Source organism: Dermacentor variabilis, unplaced genomic scaffold (genome assembly GCF_050947875.1).
Source record: "Dermacentor variabilis isolate Ectoservices unplaced genomic scaffold, ASM5094787v1 scaffold_16, whole genome shotgun sequence".
In the NCBI taxonomy this organism is placed as follows: domain Eukaryota; kingdom Metazoa; phylum Arthropoda; class Arachnida; order Ixodida; family Ixodidae; genus Dermacentor; species Dermacentor variabilis.
Genome location: NW_027460324.1, coordinates 490,519 through 497,824, shown reverse-complemented (window position 1 = coordinate 497,824; position 7,306 = coordinate 490,519).

Genomic DNA, 7,306 nt, shown 5'->3' with positions numbered 1-7,306 from the left:
AGAACAAATGTAACGTAGATTGAAGACGGAGCCTTACAAAATAAGCGCTTCTGTTTAATGGCGGGCCAGGAGAGGAACGTGCAGCTGAGGCGCTTCATCGTCTTTTATGGCGCCGACATTTGCGCGCGCCGTCCCGCGGTGCAGGACATCATTGTGTCAATATGAAAAAACCACGTATTCACAGCACACAGACGCGTTCTCTGTGTGGCGAGTCTCTGCAGCATTATCTTGCAGTTGCGTAGTGTATTATAGGAGCTGTGGGGGTTCCATTCTGCGTGCGGCTAGGGCTGAAGGCAAGCTCCGGATCTAGCCCCACGCAGTCGCTTCGTGGTTCTCCCAACCCGTAGCGCGGGAATCGCGGCTATGCCGGGTTCGAACGAACAAGGCAACCAGCGGCGTCAACGGTTATAACGTTTGTTGTAATTAGCAATTAGCAATAATGAACACTCGCAGAGGGACGTCCTCTCAGTAATAGTAGTAAATAGGCTTGCCTCGTTGTCTGGGTGGGTCAGACAAACGAGGTCACTCACGGGATGCGGCAGGTGCTTTCGTCCAGGCGGCAGGTGTCCGGCGTCCCAAGAGAGCGAGTCTCCCCCGGTGGCGCGCTTTTATGCTTTTTTGCCTTTTTGCGAGGGGAAGTCCTCCTCGCCCGCCGGATACGTTTCCCTTCCCGTGAGCCGCGTAGGGGAAGATGGGTACGCGCGTCATCAGAGCGACTGAGAAAGGGAGGGCGCGTAGTGCCTCTATCCCATGTCTACGCCGGCCCGACCCGTCGCCACGTGCGAACGGGACGCCGCGGGTACACGGGAGGAAATGGAGGCGGGTGCTCCCTACAGAGCTTAATTATCGCAATGTTGGCTAATAGCGACCAAATATCGAGCGCATAGTAGACGCCCGCCGCTTTGGCACAGCTTCCACAGCGGAGAAAGCCCGCGTGTGCGGCAAAGCAGCGCGCCGGCGCGGCAGTTCTAGGTCACCCTGTCGCGGTTTGGTCGATTCAGGAACGCAGGCGCAAGATCGGCCCATAAATGGGCATAACCGTCTCATGCGCGCACCTGCAAGCACTCGGCGCCAACTTGTCACGTCGGCAGACGGGGAGAATCAACGTTACTGGACAGCAACGTTGGGGGAAAATGGGTGCCAAGGGAGAGTAGGCGCCGCTGCTACGCACGCGAACACACGGCTCGCATGACTTCCGACGGTCGTGTCTCGGCGACTCGTCGGCGCCTCCCGAAAGCCGAGGAGCCTTGCGCTTGCTTTGGCGCCGTCTGCAAAGGTCTTCCCAAGCCTGATTTTGAATGTCCTTGCGCTTTGCCCTCGCGCTAACAGCTGTCACACAACCGAATCGTAACATTTGCTATGGTGGCAATTAATGTACACGCTGAACAGTTTCTGTGAACAATTAAAATAAAAATTGTATCGGGGTTTTGGTTGAATAATCTGATCGGATCATCGCACATCCTGTCATTGCAGTTTTCGTGATTTATATTTTGCACTCATACCAAGCGTACCGCTACTAATAATTTCACGTATTAGTTCTGCTAGCGTTTGCCATTGTATAAATTGATTGTGCTTCTTTTGTATTTCTATGTATGCCCACCCTGCAACGATCTCTTGGAAGATCGGCAGTATTCCTAATAGAATAAGTAAACGGCACGCGACTTCCGTTCGCCTGCCTGAGCGCATTCAATCCGCGCTCTTTTACCTGCAGGAAAGGGAATATTCTTCCACCCTTGGCCCGCCTAACAACGACAATTCAGCCGAAGAGCCATTCGCACAATAAATGCTGAGAACACCACTACACTGTATAACCTACAGCAATGTGGTACGTGCAAGTTTCGCAGGGCTGGAGAAAGTGGTCTCGTTTCAAATCACTTCCCACTAGCAGCAGACAGCCAACACAACGCGACAAAAGAAAAAAAGAACGAAGAAACGCAGATATTCTGCTGAAATGCACTAAAACCACTTGCTTCGGGCAGGTTAACAGCGCTGTCTCATTGTTTCTCAAGTATTACTCAATATAATATAGGATAAAAACACATGCGCAAACAGCGGAACTTATTATTTAATGTCTCAACTCGTGTAACTCTATGCTGCTCTACGCCTTCCTGGCAAGCGCCGGAACTGGGAGGTCAAGTGACGAGAGGAAGCCCGCAAGGCGTTTGGGATGAGGAGGTATGTCTTTGCGCCTGGTTTTTTCAATCGTGAAGAAACTAGTTAACTGGAACATTTTGAATGTTTTACTTCACTTTGCTACCAAAGCAGTTTTGGGCGCAAATATCACAAACATGGTGAACAGCCCTGAATATACGGTAATCCTAGACTTTACACCAGTATAGGCACGTCGAACTGAGGATAATCGAATCTGTTGGCTTTCGTGTTTGTGCTATCGTTTGAGGCTATTCTTGTGGTTCTGCCGAGCGCCATTATATTTGAGAAGTAGCACTGCTAAGCTCGAGGAGACGGTTTCGATCCCCGGCCGCGCGGCCACATTTCGATTGGGGAGGAATGCCAGAGCTCCAGGTGTTCGAAGTTAATCCGGAGTCCGCCACTGCGGCGTGCCTCTTAATCATATCGTAGTTCTGGAAAGTAAAACATCAGAGATTATTATCTGAGAAGTTCGCTGAATCATGCGTAATGCGTACACCATAAAGGCAAAATTTTAAAATACCCCCCCCCCCCCCCCCCCCGCCGAGCCAGGCCCCTCTCTTCCTATGCCTGCGATCACCGGAAAAGTATTTGGTTGAGTGCCAGGGCGGGCTCGTCAGCCTGAGTCGTGAAGATGGCTATTTGTATTTTTTAGGCAAATAAATAGATGTTAACCTGAAAATAAAATCGCGGGCCGGGGATTCGACCCCAGGAACAATGGGTTGCGAGACCAGCACGATAACTCACCGAGCCACTGTCTTTTATTTTTCTTCTTTATTGCCGAATTCAGCCACTGCCGGTCGATGGTGCGCACGCTCTTAATAAACGGGGTGTTACGTGAACGAGGCCGGGCGCGGCAGATGAACGTGCCTTCGACGCTGCGTCCTCAGCGATAGGGTCCCGCCAACAACTGCCTCCCATGATTTCTGATGCGAACGCAGCGCGTTTAGGCAATCGCGTTCCACTCTTAAAGGGAACTTTAAATGTCTTCGTTTGTTGTGCTGGCTGTGGTATACTCACCCACGTTAATACTTAGTCTACTCACGCTCACTCACTCAGCTTCGTACTCACGTCTACTAACACTCACGAGCACTTACTTTCATATTGTCATTCATACTCATATTCAGTCACCTCAACTCACAAGCACTCACCCACATTCACGCGCACTGAATAACTCAGGTTCATGCTCACCTCCACTCACTTACAAAAGCCACGTTCACACTCATTTCCACTCACACTCAAAAGCACTCACTCATATTCACGCTAACCTGCACTCACTCACGATCACATTCCCACTCACAGTCACAGTACTCAGTCACGTTCACACTCTTCTCCACTCACACTCACAGTAGTCAGTCATGTTCTCACTCACCTCCGCCCACACTCACTGGCGCTCACTCACACTCACTCCTTTAAAATGAGTGAGGGTGGGTGAGTGCGCCGACTCTCGCTTCCCCGTTTGCGTGGCGCGTTCCTCAGTGGCATTTGTCGCCTCTGGCAGTGCTTGTGCCTGCCTCTCCTCCCGCCTCCACTCCGGCATTATACGTCCCCTTACCTGGAGCAGTGCCGTTGCGGTGACTCGAAAGACAGTTGTACCCTTACTTTTACTTCCCACCCCAACATTGTCCGGCCACATTGAGGCCTGTCTGTGAGTGAATGAGTGTGTGACCTCCATATACTCAATACCCCTGTTCTCCACCCGTTTCCTCATAGCACCTCGGAAGAAACGTTAGATAATAATTGCTCATCCCCCCCCCCCCCCACCTCTCCGCGGAGGTGACCCACTATAGACCGTTTTATCGGCGACGAGGAACGTAGCCTCGAACCAGTGCGCAGCGCCGCTCTCCTTCTCGAACTGGTATGTGCGGATTCCATTTTCTCCCAGCGACAGCTTGGAAATGTAGCGGTTTAATTGTGAATTAGTGCGATTCGTACGTGTTCTGTCTGGGATTTCTGCGATGTCAGATCACTCAAGGTCGACGGGCTACCACTCCGCTTTATTGGCTGCAAAAATAACTTTAGGGAGCAAGCGTGAAGAGCATCTTCAGCCGCGGCGACTGCGTGGACACCGCTGCGACAGCAGAGAAGCGTACGCTCTGTATTGCCAGCATAAATAGAAATGACTTAAAGCCACCGCGTGTATGTTCGGAAGGTTTTGTTCCCAGAGAGCGCTCGGCGACGAACTGGGCACCCATGATCAAATTGGGATATGAAAGAAAAGTGCGCATTCGAGTCGGTCAACTATAGCGAATGGATGAAGCTATTTCTTCGTGCACGCACATTAAACTTCTTCTGTTCAGACGTGTTCTAAGATATTATCATGCTAGGCAACCAACCTTCTGGCGGAAGTTGACCGAGGACGTATTATGACAACAGTACGTGCCGACTAAGAAATGAAGGTGTGTTCTTCTTTATTCTGTAACCAAAACCATGCCTACCGTGTGTCGGCCGGCCCTAGTTCACATGGTTTCTCCCGTGTTTCCGAATCTCGCCGGCAAGCTGTCGACGCCGCTCATCGCGCGCTGTATTACTGAAGAAAATAAAATTGCCGTTGCAAATAGTAGTTCGTTTTTCAGCTCTCTCGAGCAGGCGAGGTGACCTTGCACGCACAGGCACCATTAGAGACCTAAGAGTGCGCGTAATCTTTCAATGCGTCGCATGCGTCTGGTTGATCGTGGCATATTCTCGGCTACTATTATCAGCTCATTTTATCCATGTTAACAGCCCTTTCAATCGAGTTATCTTACAATTCTTTATTTTGTAAAGCTTCATGCCCAAGTGCCAGATAATTAACGTTTAGAAAATCGTAGCGCGAAAGTTTTAGTATCACGAAAGCTAGCAAAACGTGCTTCCTCGGAGCTTTGCAGTTACGTGGATTCGTACAGTACGTACGCTGGTTCAAGGCTAGACATACAATAATAACACGTTGCATGTATACGTTGCGCATCGACGATGTTCAGACTTGGCTCGTATTTCGATCGTGGGGCGAGCTGCCGGAGCGCCTCTCGGCCCGTCGCCGTTCGATATTGCGGCTATATCGAAGCTAAATGCTTAGTACGTGGCGACACGCTATGAAGTTTCCCAATCCAAACAACTTGTTGACAGCTCTCGGGAAAGCGCGGAAACTTGGCACTCGTCAACAGAACGTTCGCCGGCACCCTCCAGCGCAACCCCACTTGCCAGCATGGTACCGCGCGATAGACGGCGCTGCGATCGCAAACGGCATGCAGGGCGGCAGAAGAAAAGTGAGCAGAGATTGAGGAGCGCTTAAATAGAGAGTATGCGGTGACAGAAACGCACCTTAGAGATTCGGAAGAGCCGCCAGTGATTGAGAATTATGTTTGGGAAGGGTGCAACACAACTTAAGTCGGAAAGAAAGGGAGGGGGAGTCGGAATGCTCATCCATCAGGGAGACAAATGGAAAAAAGTAAATTCAAAGTATCAAGAGCGTCTTTGGTTATCAGGTACAATGAGTGGGAAAAGAACTTGGCTCGGCATTACGTATTTGTGGGCCGGAAATAATTGCACAGAGAAGAATAATTGAGTTAGTGGAATGCATAAGTGCTGATATTAGGGATTTCGGGAATGATGCTAAAATTATCCTATTAGGTGACATGAATGCCCACATACAGGACTTAGATGGCTATACCGACAATATGAAGTGATGATGATGATATGTAGTGTTTATTGGCGCAAGGGCCAAGTGTGGCCAAAGGGCGCCAAGGCAGTGGTGATGAGCACTGAAATGACTAATGGCTGATTTGACGTGGCTGTAGAGAGGCCTAAAACTGAGAGCTATAAATTGCTTAAAATACATATGGAATAAAAATATGAGAATGACTGAAGTAGGGTATGGTATAAGTATGGGATGTACAACGATTGTGTTATAGCGTTACATGAATATAAATCGACAGGTGATTGTTGTTGACGAGTAGCACAACAGCCTCAGCGCATACCTTGAGCACAAGGTCCCGGAGGCATGTGCTATACCAAAGGTTGACATCGCCACCGTGGCTTCTCGCAAGAGGCCGTGTTACGAATTTCTTGGACAGAAAACATGGAGTGTGTCAACGTCATTTAAAAAAGCTAAGGTAGATTGCAGGTCAAACAGCGGTTCTCTGCCTAGAAACAGTGCCAGGTGAAGTGGTATACACTGAATATATGCTAAGGGGAAGTGTCTTTTCCTCTAGACTTGTGTTTCGCGGCATTCTAGGAAGACATGCTGAACACTGAGTGTCTCCCCACATCTACTACACATTAGACGTTCACCGCCAGTCAACAAAAAGCTGTGTGTACCGTAAGTGTGCCCTATTCTGAGACGACAAAATAGGACATCACTTCGTCTGGACTTGGTAAGTGATGGCCAGTATCCTAAATGTGGCTTAACTATGTGGAGTTTATTAAGGGTTTCAGCATCCCACTTTTGCTGCCAGTAGGTTCTCAGTTTTTTCCGTAAGTATGGCTTTAGGTCTGAGACCAGAACGGCTACGGACATGTTGCAAGCTTTTGTGTCTAAGGGGGGGTAGCAATTCGGTCTGCAAGGACGTTAGCTTCGATACCTCTGTGTCCAGGCACCCAGCATATCGTTACATGTTGGCCAGAGGTATAAATAGTACATAGAAGAGAGAAAAGATCTGCAATTACTGGATTTATGCGGTTGACGCATGACATCAGTGTTTTCACAACGCTTAATGAGTCTGTGTATATGATCGCCTTATGTAGTTTTAACTGTTTGATGTGTTTTGCAGCCGACCACAGTGCATACGCCTCTGCTGTAAAGATGCTTGTTTGAGGGTGCAGAACATCGGACTCGGAAAAGGATGGGCCGACGGCTGCATATGACACGCCAGCATGTCATTTAGAAGCATCTGTGTAATACTCTGGACACGGGTATTTAAATTGTAATTCCAGAAAATGCATATGAATGTGCGCCTCTGCAGCGTGCTTCGTTACCTCCACAAATGACGTGTCACAGTCAATGATTCGCCACAACCACGGCGGAAACGGCTTGGCAGAAGCCATTAGACGATTTTCATTAATAGTAACATCCATCTCCTCGCTCAGCTTTCTCACACGGATCGAGAATGGCTCTCTGGCTGTAGGTTTGTTATGAAAGAGTGTTGCAGAAGTCATATCGTTTATGGTGGGATAACAAGGA